At 38.4% G+C, this 13,921-nt stretch overlaps 1 protein-coding gene across 1 annotated transcript in view; it reads right to left on the bottom strand.

The window, feature by feature from the left end:
- Nucleotides 1-13,921, bottom strand: part of LOC140234334 (small ribosomal subunit protein eS7-like) — a 463,926-nt gene that overhangs the window by 35,165 nt on the left and 414,840 nt on the right. The gene's annotated exons all lie outside the window — the stretch shown is intronic.

The following is a 13,921-nucleotide window of genomic DNA, read 5'->3' as shown; positions in this document are numbered from 1 at the left end:
GAGAGAGAGAAAAACGGTGTTTATATATAAACTTTGTTTATCAAAAAATTCTTTTTCAAGCGAAAAACTGAAAATATCGTGTTAAACTAAGTTTATAGCAGTAAGCAGAGTCTTTCTTCGAAAAAAAAAATAACTTAGTTTATCGACTGATAAACTTAGTATTTCGGTGATAAACACAGGTTATCTCAATAAACAAGGTTTTTCAGTCAATAAACTAACTTAATCGAAAATAAAAGTTATTTTTGGCCTATTACACATCCACCAGGAAATACCTTTCGACGCACTCAAACTGAAATAGGTGTATGTGTATGTCAGTACATACATGTTTTAGTTGTCCCTTGAGGATTTTTTTTTTTTTTTTTTTGGGGGGGGGGGGGGGAGTTGGGGATTGTGTTTTTTAAAGGAGGTGATAAGGGTAGGGGGTAAGGTGGGAGGGAAGTTTTGAGGGGGTATTGAGTAGGGTGGTCTATTTTTTGTTTTTATTCTTAATAGGAATAAACTTCACTGATTGATATCTAAGGTCAGTTAGAAGGGTCATGAGAATGAAAGCTTTGTTATTGATATTGGATAAAATATTTTGCACAGTGACAAATTAATATTATTAAGAAAAAAAGATTTTGTGTCAGTAAAAACAAATACATGCAGTATGAAAACGGATATTGCTGTACATATGATTTTGTGTTTTATGTTTGGTGAAAAAATGCATCAGAAGGTAAGGACTCCAACTCTCCCGCCGACAGCCCATTTTTGCAGAATCTCCCGTTCTCCCGCTTGAGATTAAATTTCTCCCGCTTGAAATGATTTCTTACTTAATTTCATTGTGTGCTGAAAAATAAGCCTTAGATATAGCACGAGAGAGCATCTATAGAACCCTAGACCGCAAGGAACTTCGTGCTCTTCGCGCACATCAAGTTGGAGTCTCCCGTTTGCTAGGGGTTTCAGGCGGGAGAATCTCCCGATCAGAAGGTGCTTAGGGTTGGAGTCTCTGTAACAATGATATACCGATATTTGTTCTGCATAATTTGATTACATTAATGAAGAGTAAAATATTCTTTAAAACAAAAACAAAAATCAAGTCTTGTTGTCAGTAGTGGGTGCTATAACAGCTATAGCCAGTGCTCGTGTGCCGTATTACCATCTCCATAGCAGGCTTATACGACACTGCGGCACGACGGCAGTGATTGTTGTCAACTTCACCTTGCGCGTCGCCCTGTAATCACAAGGCAACTGATCGAGTCGATTAACTATCGTTTGTGCTCGCTGTTTTGCCATCTACGGGGAAGGCACAAACCCTGGGGTACAAGAGTGAGCAGCCAGAGGAGCTGTCAAATCCAGAACTACGAGATTCAGATGCATGGCCGGCGGAACCGGGGGGGGGGGGGGGGGGGACAAAGGAATACATAAAGTGTCATCACTTTGGGCCCCCACTTTTTTCACCCCGGAAGTGCGTAATTGGCACTAGAAAGAAATAAATAGAGACCGTGAAGTGTGAGCGTGGTAAACATTTTGCTTAAGGTGTCACCACTTTGGGCCCCACTTTTATCACCCCGGAAGTGCGTAATTGGCACTAGAAAGAAATAGACGAGAGACCGTGAAGTGTGAGCGTGGTAAACATTTTGCTTATCATAAGATGAGGTGAAGAACTTTTTTTTTTTGTTTTTTTTGCTTGTCAGCTGAAGAAACCCGGAAGTGGCACCAGAAGTTGCGCTGAAGGTTTTATTTTTTTTTTTTTTTTGCTTGTTAGCCATGAAACGCGGAAGTGCACCCCCCCCCCCCACTTTTGATTTTTGAGAACGCTCCGCCGGCCCTGAGATGTAAGTTACTTTTAATAATTGAACGCAGACTGGTACAATGAAAATATCTTGTTCGCGTTACTGGTTACAGCGCCCAGGAGTTACGGCCAGGATGACATGTGAATTGAATATTTACACATACTGTACTTCTCATCTAACATGACCTATACATCCGACTTCCCTAAGATAAAATTAATTCCAGGTAGAAAATGTAGACCTTCATACAGGATAAAATTGATCATTTTGGTGAAATTTCACGACAAAACCAAGGGCAAAGCTCGAACTAGTAGTCGATACATCGCCATGTATTTACACCTTGTAGTCAATATCGCAATCAAGAACTGCAAATAATATTTCTCAGATGTAAATTCTGTTTGAGATCATTATTTTATTCGTAATCCAAAAATAAGTGACATTGTGTATGATCTTCAAAGTTATCATTCAACATAATTCTGTAAAAATGGCATATTTCACTTACCTTAATTTGTCTATGCGACTGAGCTAGTGATGAGGATTTACCGCATCAAGCATGTGTGGCATGCCATGAGGCCCACACAGACAAAGTGGCCTTTTGGTTTCATGTTGGATGTTTGCAATCGCGATTATAGTCGCAAGTCTGCAGCTAGCTGAGCTTCACGTCTTAATCCTGCCATAATTCTGTACAAGCGCCCCTTTCGGCAATGCTTAACTAACCATGATTATCGATAAACTTAAATTTCCGCTTCATAAACAGAGTTTATCGTTAAACTTAGATTTTCAATAAGCCCAGTAACGTTTATAAAAAATAACTCTGTTTATCGAGCGAAAAACTGTTTATCGAGAAACTCTGTTTATTGAGTGAAAACTGAGTCTATCGATAAAGCCTGATCATCAAATGAAAAACTAAATTTATCGTGATAAACCTAGTTTTTCACTCGATAAACAGAGTTTCTCTCGAAAAACTGATTTTATCGATTGATAAACAAAGTTTTAAACGATAAACTAAGTTTATCGGTCGAAAAACTACGTTTATCGGCGATGAACTATGGGAATTATTTGGCAGATAGCGCGCCATAGGGGCAGCCGGGCTTGCAGTCTAGGCGACGGCGAAGGCAAGGATCCATCATGCAGTACAACAGTCGTTTCCTTTTCTTATCAACAGTACAACGAGTCTCCGAGCTGTTAAACTTATGCAGTCGTTTTAGCCACTTTTGAATGCCTGGGATCAAGCTCACACATATAATTTTAATTCCTAAATTGTTATGCAGAAATATATCGAAACTTGCTTGAATCAATCAAGTTAGTATGAAACAAAAGCACAATGTGCTGGAAATAGTACTGGCCGCCGGTGAAATATGACGTTGCGCATGAGGATTCCAGGAATCACAGCTAGCACTGTATGTACTCGGTACACTGTGTACTTAGTACTCGATTTCGTGGAATGAGAACATAGAATGCCGATCTGAAGTCGCACTTTGGTCTTTGTCCACTTTGACTGTAACCTGTTACCAATACACCAAGTTCATGCTACCTGCCCACCAGCTGCTAAATCACGAATTTTATACCATAAATATAATCAAAGTATACACTATATACAAAAATACATGCACATACCAAGCTACCCCCTCCTCCCCACCCACCACCACACCACCACCACCACCACCACCTGTTAGATTGTACAGTCAGACCCCTCCTATCCGGACATGTCGGAACCGGAGCTCATCCGGATGAGCGATTTAGCCGGATATTGGAGACTCAATGTTTAACACGCAGCTGCCTACCCAATGGGAGCTATTTTGTGATATTATGTATAAATTTTGCGTGAACTTTTTACGTCCTCGTCAGCTGATCAGAGTTCAGAATTCTCTGATAATTTTGCGTAATGTACGATGCTGTCATTAATGGGGGGGGGGGGTTGAATGTCTGAATGCACGCTATTTAGATGAAAATATTAGACGTGAATGTGCGTTACTACATTGGGAATAATTTGTGAGTTTGTGTAGGAATTTCGTTGGAGTTTGATATCCTCCTTTTCCCCGTAATCATCAGATTGAAAAAAAAAACAACAACAAACCAACAACAACAAAACAAACACAAACACAAAAACAAACCGCCGAGATCCCATCCGGATGATAGAGAGATCCGGATAAAGGGAGGCCGGATAGGAGAGGTCCGACTGTTAGGCCTATTGAGTAGCTCCTGTGTAAAATCCACCTGGAATGGACGCTGCATACCTATAGTAGTTGGTTACGTTAGGCATAAGTTGTGGTGGGGGGGGGGGGGGGGGGAGGAGGTCATGGGTATTCATTTGTTTGTTTATTCTTTTAGAAAATTCGGGTACGTTTGTATAGGCCTACATTATTTTGAGGGTTACATTTCATCACATTAGCTTACTGACAGCATTGATGGGAATTCATGTAAAGATATGCAGTTGTATATCTCTACTATACGATAGTTAAACAGCAGATAGACCTGAAGCCACGGGGGATTTCATGAAGCGTTTTGTCGGATTTCTTTTTCTTACAAATTTGCTCTCAGCCAATCAGATGCAAGGATTTCAGAAGCTCACAATGGTTGGTTTGTCAAAACAACAACAACAACAAACAAACAAATCTGACAAAACGTTTCATGAAAATGCCCCGAACCCTCCTTTAAAATACGCACAATGCACACTCACCACATATACCCGCACACATACTGACACACACAAACGTTCACACACTAGAGGGTATTACATGCACTTTCGATAATTTCTATCTACTCAGAAATAATAATGACAAAAATATCCGGAGATGTTGATGTCATAAGTGATAGCTTGCTTCCGCAAAAACTTACACCGTATAGGTCGTCTCAAAGTCGCGATTAACAAACATGTTATACCTCAGTGTGTGTGTGTGTGTGTGTGTTTGTTGTTGTTGTTGTTGTTGTTGGGTTGTTTTTTTTTTTTGGGGGGGGGGGACTGAGGGCTTTTGGGGTTCTTGTTTTTGTTTTGTGTTTTTACTTTTATCGACTCGATCCTCATGTGATATTTCAAAATTCAACGGATCTCCTTTGTTTTTTTATTCAGCAAAGAAAATACCGAAAAGTGACATGAAGAATACAAGACACAATGACAATAGGAATTGTTGCCACGGTTCCCTCTGATTGGTCACGGAATACTGTTCTATTCCCACCAGTTAGAGTAGGCCCTAATGTTAATCACGGGTAGTATGGGGGTTAGGGCTTTATACCATTGACCCTGCCCCCTTGGCCCCCAGATTACCAAACGTTCCGAGGCCCCTATCAGAAAACGAAAGATGATGTGGACCTATAAAAGATAAAAGCTCTGGGTCTGACTTGCGGCCTTTTACCACTTTATTGTATGCAACATATAAATATACGGCGAGTAGAATGCATTCTCGAAATGTATCATTCTTTATTTTTGTGTTATCCCGAAAAAGGGAGAACAATCATAATAACTTGATAAGTCAACCAACTCGACAATCCTTTCCCTTCACACACACTCAAGCAGTCGAGAGTGCTCTGGGCTCGAAGAAAGATTTCACTGCGAAAAAGGAGCATATAGGAGTCCGATAGTATAAACCAAAGTGGTACAGATATGCGCGAGTATAGAATGCTATTATATTTCGTCTTATCGATTGTGCAAACTAAAGATTGCATAGTCATATTATCCAATGCAATGCTGACATAATCAAGTCACAGAAATATACCCGCTTGTACCCACAAAAGAGAATCTTGCAATTTTTGCACAATGACGATGTCGCACAGAGCACAAATTTGCTGTCTTCAGTGTCTCATGACTCATGATTATGTGCCTCTATATCGAATGTTGATGCAGCCTTTCTTGAGTTTAAAAGAAATATGTGTTTATTTTGATACAAGATTGCCCTTGCTGGTACCGAAAAGGAAGTAACATCCCACCACATGTGAAGAACGGGAGTGGGCCGGTACATCATGGGAAGCGGTGTGTATTATATCGTCACAGATATCACAAGTGAAAATCCGTGTAGATGGTTTGGAAATGCATGACCATGCGAAGAACAGTTGTAGGTGACTTTTATTTACTCCCACCTGATGACTTCCTTGACAATTACCCAGTCTCCGCAAAGAAAAAAAAAATATAATAGGGAGATAATAAAATTAGAAAATTCCCTTTGTATTCTTTTGCTCACTATGAGATTATAATAATGATGTCATGGCCTGACAAATCTTCAGTTTACCTGTACCCAATTAATTGTTAAATTTCCGTTTTTGACATGAAGTTAATCACATACATCTTTGATTGAATGTGTGTGTGTGTGTGTGTGTGTGTGTTACAATACTCTAGCCGTCTAATACACGACTAGATTATTGCTGATTGGTTGTTGTGGACCTATCGGCTTTTCCAATTAAACGTGAAGTGGACTTACTGGTTTTGCCGCAAAACACGTAACTTTGATTTTTATCATGAAAAATTGACTTATCGAATTTTTGCGAACAAACTCTTCCAGTGTCTTAACTTCTTTTTGTTCCAGGGGTGGTTTAAGGTGGGGTGGAGGAGGGGTGGAAGGGGTTGTAGAGTTGCCATGTTATCAACCAAATCCTCCAAAAACTTGAAGTTTTTAATAGGCCTGCTATTTTCTATTACAAACTATGATAAAGCCTATTATATGGAAGAATTGTGAGTTGTGAAACCATATCAAACTTTGAAATTTCATAACTTCCTCATTTCAAGTAAACTTTGAATGAGAAATCCTTTTTTTTTCTATATTCATTACAAAGTCAACTTGGAACAATATTCATTGCATTAAGAAAAAAAGTGCATTTCATAGGCGGATATTATAGAGACGGAACGACAAGACAGAAATTTACCATGCTTGAAAGTACGTGTTAAAGCCTTCCGCAACTCTCCTCAGAACCAGTGATTAATGTGAAAAGAAAACAAATTGAAATGTAAGTTTTGTCATGTCATCTTTTCATACCTGAAAAACCCCAATCATGCCAAATTGTGCGATATCCGGAAAAGAGTAAAGGGCACAACCCCCAGGAAGTGTTTGAAGACTATCTAGGCCTACATCAAAATAACGGTTTGGCAAATTCCTGTTTGGCAATACTATTATGGAAATGCGTGCAAAGATGCCGCAAGCAGAACAAAAATCCCCCTTTAATAGTTCACTACGTGACAGCCTGTTTTTATATAATCCGACTGATTTCAAGTTCACATCCTCTGCATCGCGAGATCAACTACTCTTGGCACATCACAGTTTCTATTCACTGTCCATGCATATTATAAAGGTAAGTACTTATCATTGAGTTTTCTGACAAAAATTTCATGCAGTTTACCTTCGTTGCAACAGTTAATGATTTAAATGTCGGGCATTTCAAACGCCTCGAAACAAAAATTGAAAGACGACCAGTTTAATCAAAATGTTGCATGAATCAGGGGCCGCGAAACTGGGATTATAATAGTTCATGCATTGCGTCTGATTTGATCACGTTTGCTATAAAAGCACTCGGAGAGCGCAGGCCGCGGTTCGCAAAGCAGCTAATTAGCATCCATGCTGTGATTTCCACCCTACATTCATATCATCTACATGGTTGGATTCCTTGACCATCTGAACAACCATCATGGTGACATGACATTATTGCTCCTGCGACAATTGCTCCGGTCTTATCTTCTCCAAGGATTTGGGTTGTGATAGGGTTTTAGGTTTAGTGTGGCGTGAGGATCAGGGTTAGGGTTAGGGTTACTTGTAACTAGTATGTTTATGTTAGTGGGTAGAATTAATATTTGGCTTAGCGTGCAGATATTTTATGGGAGCAATGATATTGTGGCATGAGCAAATGTCATGAAACCAATATCATCAATAATATACCCTCACTGCCGACAAGCCGTCACGGGAGCCTCCGTCGTACTTTCTGGCCAACAGTTTATGCAGCGCAATGACTTTGGGAATCGCAAAAGCAAGCGCGCCATCTAGCGTCCATGATTCACCAAAAGAGATTTTTCTCACTAACTGTATTACATAGGCTATTTGGGTCGACAATATACCCTACCAATGATAACGAATCCTCGAAAAAAAAAGGGTCGAAATAATAAAAATCCTGGATCAAAACATTGATACTGATCGCTAGGTCATACAAGCCTGCTGAAAACTGATTAGGAGTGGTTCATGAGAGTAAATCCCTTTATACAAAATGCACCTCATTTTGAAGTTGATGGACATAATATTATTACTTTCTTTTATTTCTTTTTTATTTTTGTATTTTATTATTTTTTATTTTTTTTTATTTTTTTTTATTTTTTATTTTTTTTTTTTGGGGGGGGGGGGGTACATTTCATTTTGACAAAAATTAAGAAAAAGCCCGATTTTTTTTTTCTTGTGGTAAACCCAAAATAATAATGAGAGGAGTTTGAGCAGCAAAAAAAAAAAAAAAAAAAAAAAAAAAGACTGCAATTTTCAGGAAATTGTGTAAAATAACTTTGGTCTATTTAGATTTATTATGAAACAAGAAAGGCGTTGAATCTTTCGTGTATTCTGTTTACTAGTCTACATAGATATCAATATTTAAAGGGACTGTACAGTACTGGTTGAGGTGGGGATTCATGTTTTGAACATTCCTAAGTGATATAATGAAAAGCCTCTTATGAAATATGAAAGAACATGTAATTTTAAGAAGGGTTCAACGTTAATTTTCGCTTAAAATTGGTTTTCAAATGGTTGAGATATCCAAAAAACATGCTGATAATAAAAGGCGACATGCCCCAACTTTATTAGGATCTCTTTGTTTCACCTTGTTTTTGGATATCTCAGCCATTTCAAAACCGATTTTCATCGAATAAACTTTTGATGCCCCTTAGAACTGCATGCTCTTTGACATCTCACAGATTGGTTTCTGAATATCTCGCAAAACGTTAAAAGCTAAATCCTCACCTCGACCAGAACTGTACACACCCATGAACATTTGTGGCTATGAAAATATTTTACGGGTGTTGGGGACCCATCACTGATCTCTAAATCAGTGAAACCTCTACGATATGAAACTAACGCAAGAGTGACCGCAGAGGACGCTATTTCAGTTACAAACCTGTTTTAGTCCCCCCCCCCCCCCCAACCTGCATGACCTGTCTTGATCATCGTTTCGCAAGGTAAAAACTTTTATTACATTTTTGTTATGGAAAGCCGGGCACTTGCTTTATATTCAACCACTGAAAAGTGATTCGAAGAAAATTCTCCTCCACAGATCTAACAATAACAACAAAAGAATCAAAATCCAACAGTTTCGTCATGAACTTTCCGTAACTACATTTCATAGTCTTTTCAATAATTACAAAATTGAACAGAAGTGAAAATTTCATAAGAAAAAAAAAACCAGACAGATTAACGTGTACTCTGTTTGGTATTGATTGCACAACTATTGTATCAAGTTACAGACCTGCAACCGTGCATGGAAACTGAAATGAACGCAGCTTCAAGGCAATTATACTTACAAAGTTCTGGCATTGAAAAAAAAAAAATCCCTTGACCTTGATACGTCATCAAAGACTGTGAATCTCCTTTCTCTTTTCCATCTCTATTTTTCTCTCTCTCTCAGCTTTCCTATTATCCAGATTTTCTCATTTGGGTGGTTTTTTAACTATCGTACAATGTTCTTATTTTGGCTCGCTATTCGTAAGCACTATACCTTTGTCTAGCTGTCACTAACCGCTGCCTCTGAAGTATACTATGATACTCGCACTTCGTCAACACGAACTTTGATTTGCTGGACGAGTTTGTTTAGGACGGTGCTCATTTGATCTACCACCGCAAGTCATGTGACAAGCGCCCAAGAAGCCCCTGATCATAGACGGTACATCTCGCTCATCGTCTATTGATTATCTAGCTGCATTGTTGTCACCAATGACAGACACTGAACTATACGGATTTCGTGAAAAAAAAAAGGAAGAAGGCGAAAACGCCTTAACTAAATCTATGCCCGTCAACATAATTTGCAGTAACCAGCACAGGAAAGTAATTGTTTCGCACGAAATTCTATAGGACAACGTACGGTTAGCGAGGCTGTATTCTCATTTCTGCATTGTTTCACGTAAGTACTTGATTGAATGATTATGTTTCATTGTTTACTGCCTATAATCCATATTTTGTGTAGTTGAATATTAATTGATTACATAGTCGGTGCACAGCTGTCTGTACTGCACATGATGCATGTGGGGTGTGTATCCTTCCGAAATCAGCCGTAAATTCTCAGTTTGTGTCTTTTCTATTTTGTCTTTTTCTACCTCACGTGCCTTTATTCAACCATCACTCGGTCATCTTCTCGATTTATGCACTTATACCGCGAACTCTGCTTATTTTAGACCGGGACTGATTGATAATATCCAGTTGTGTTGTTCTGTATAGGTAACAACAGGGAACTATTTGGGGAAAATGCACCTCAAATCGTTGAGCGGAAGGCTTTAAAAAGCCGCAATAAACGCATTACTGACAACCATCCTGTATAGAGTTAGAAACTTTAGGTATAGATAGATAGATAGGTAGGTAGATATAACAGATAGAAAGTTATATGTAGATGGATAAGCAGAGATATAGATTGTTAGATTAGACAGACAAATTACCAAAATCTATGAATTCAATTCTCTTTACAATATATAGCAAACATGAAACTTAATACTATTGCAATGTATAGTCTATAACTGGAGCGCATAGGGACAGAAACACTATGTGTTATGCGCTATATCAGTGTTGTTGTTAATAATTCAATTCAATTCAATTCAATTCAATTGATGATGATGATGAAATAATAATAATAATTATAAAAATAACAATAATAACAATAGTAACAATACTACTGATTATAGTTGATATAAACACGATTATCAACAGCACTTATAAATGTTATTGTTGTCATCAATGATATTATTATTATTATTATTATTAGAATTATCATCATTATTATTGTATTATCATCATTACAACAATATTCTATAACACAATGTATCTTAATGAATTGTTCTCCAGTAATTGTTCATTTTCAGCAGCTTTGCATGAGGAGGACGGTTGGAAGGATTGATATTCTTTTAATCATGGATATAGCTCATCTAAATACGGTTGTGCATCGTTGTTACTTTACCGCACGCCTACGAGTGTTTATTTTCTAACTCAAATTTTTTCATCTCAAATCACCTCACGGAAAATTGGTCGATTTGTTAAATTTGAATAGTGCAATAGCTTGCATGATCACCATTGTTGTCCTATATTCCTATACATAGTAATGGGAATATTGAACAAGGCCGGGCGTACCGTGGCAAGTTCAACCGCATTGCACAGTTTATATACATTAATGTTTATTCTAAACTCCTTATCTCGAAACCATTCTTCTTCCTCAGTATATACATCTTGCTTAATCAGTTTCAACGAGACGTAAATTCACGTTAATTGTAGTGTTTAATTTGCATTCCTCTTCCTCTATTTGCTTCTACTTCACTCCTGAAGATTGCGAGGGGGTTAAAGTCCCCAGATGAAGATACACATGCAAAAAAAAAAATGTTGATTTTAGGAGGCGTATTTACCTGCCAGTATACTCTGATGACCTGGGGCATTAGGCAAATACAACCACATCTGACTATAAACGCCAGTGGGCAGCTAAAATCGCGTAACTTTAGTAGATATACAGTGACAATGGGTTAGTATGCAAGGTCACTCGATCGTAAATTAGTGAATCTTTTGTGAGTGTGTGTTTGTGTGCTAAGATCGCTATTCCTGACACTAGTAGGACATTCTGGAAGAAACGTATCTCCCATGGAACTGGCAGAATGGATGAGACTCGGGACTCGTAAATACGTTATATGAGGTCCTGACTTCAAATTCTGATCTCGATACGTCAACTATTTATGTACCAATAAATCGAATTTGCACAAATTTCAAAATTCCACACACATACCTGTGGACAGGAAATATAAGTATGGCACTCAAAGGGTTAGTACACAAAGAATACACATTATTGAGGGCATTTTCTTGCAAGGTACCTTTGGAATAGTCAAACACGGTCGCCCAAGGCAATAATCCATGGTGTTTGGACCATTTCGAAGGTTGCGAGTGTAATGGGTAATTATACTAAATGTCCAACCAAAATGATGTGTATTATTTGTTTTATAAACCGATGAAGTAGATCTATGCCATTTAATAAATCACCTCTCATCTTAAAGTCCGTATCATGTTAAATGAAAGACAATGAAATCTCGCCCGGTTACCATCCCAATCAGAAAGTGCTAATGGCCGGTCATTGTCATTCACCCTGGGGAACATTGTTCCATGTTATATAAAGGAAGCTTCTACAATTTTAAAATTCAAAACTGTTCTCAAGACATTTCTGTTCAAAAAGTATTATGAATACATACATTATACAGTACATTTCCTTTTTCCATTTTTAACCCTCTTCTTAAAGCGCATAGAGACACTTATACGGTAGTGATATTCGCTAGATAGCACTGTATTATTATCATTGTACTTTACTAATGACCGGTCATTAGCAAATTTACGTGTTTAGGCAAAATAAATGCCTGGTCAGGTGTACACTCTCAACCAATCATTTGATGAGGATTTACTGGACAAAACCTGCTACCCAAGACGCCCCTTGACCCATTTGAAATTACGACACCTACAAAGTATCAATGCCGGAATAACAATAATAGCAGTTCCCTCTGAATGACCACATACAGTATAGAAATATAACTATCTCTAAAGAGGTTCCACTGAATGAATATGATCATGTTATGAAAATTATGCAAACGCAAACTTTGCTTACTATTGTTCAAAACCTACAACATCGAAAACAAACTGCAAACTTAAAAGGGAGTAAATCACAGCCCGAACAGGATTAACTTAGGGCTATAACTCCGTGTGCACGCTCTTTTTTTTTTTAAATTAGTTATAATATGACTAAGTGATGATTGCACTATTAGTGATGGAACCATTCGTGTGCCGATGAGACCGACATCCATGAGTCATAAACGGCCCGTGAGTTCGACATTGAGAATAGGTCCACGAGTCATACACCAGGAGTCATACAACACATGAGTTCGACACAAGGCAAATAATTAAGTCCAATGAGTCCGACACTGGGCAAACAGGATCCACGAGTTCGACACTAAAAGCAAACAAGGCCCACGAGTTCGACACTAGGTAAAAACGACCCACGGGTTCGACATTACATTACAGCTCAGGGCTTAATCAGTCGGTCTCGTGGGCCTTGTTTGCTTAGTGTCAAACTCGTGGGCCTTGTTTGCTTAGCGTCAAAAAAATCTCGTGGGCCTTGTTTGCATAGTGTCGGACTCATGGGACTTATTTGCTCAGTGTCTTGTCTTGTCATGTCTTGTCTGTCCTGCACCAACCGTCGTTGCTTGGCTATAGGCGTGCAGTCCCTCCTGCATACAGTTGCAGGACTTCAAAATCGTATTTCAGCCAAACAAGATTATTTTAGACTCATGGGCTATTTGACTCGTGGGCTTTATAACTCGTGAGTGTCGAACTCGTAACGTGCACCCGATGAGACAACCCTTGTCGTCAAAGGGAAGTGTCGAAGAATCTTGTGCTTCAGAGATGCTATGACATTGGTAAAGATGGATCATCGTGACCTATTCAGCAATAACAGAAGTGTCATAATAGTGGCGATAACTCCTTGAGTTGTATCAGGCCATGATTATTGAATGTTGTTATAAATGGTGATAGCAACATGAGAAGGGTTTCATTCATACATACAATAGCGACAGATGAGGAATTAAAATGGTCGCAAGAAATATATAAAGTAACTAAAATGGCACAATATAATGTGTATGTGTGTGTGTGTGTGTGTGAGAGAGAGAGAGAGGGGGGGGGGAGAGCAAGATTAGAGTGTATTACTTTGCATCCCTCTATGAACATCATTTGTACTTATTCTATAACTCTTATTACCCCTGCAATATTTCGACTACAGGTGCTTAACTGTATGTGAAACGCTCAATCGAGAGCGACAACACTTATAGTAGAAATGCTTTAATAAAGCGACTGTTATTTCACCCCTTATTATACTCTAGGGTGATATTAACTGATACGCTAAAAATTGGATGAAAAGGAGAAATCTTTTGAATCATTCGATTTAGTTAACATGATGAATACATGTTGCGCGCTTAG

The sequence above is a fragment of the Diadema setosum genome, chromosome 10 (assembly GCF_964275005.1).
Source record: "Diadema setosum chromosome 10, eeDiaSeto1, whole genome shotgun sequence".
Classification (NCBI taxonomy): Eukaryota; Metazoa; Echinodermata; class Echinoidea; order Diadematoida; family Diadematidae; genus Diadema; species Diadema setosum.
This window is presented reverse-complemented; position numbering and strand designations above follow the sequence as displayed.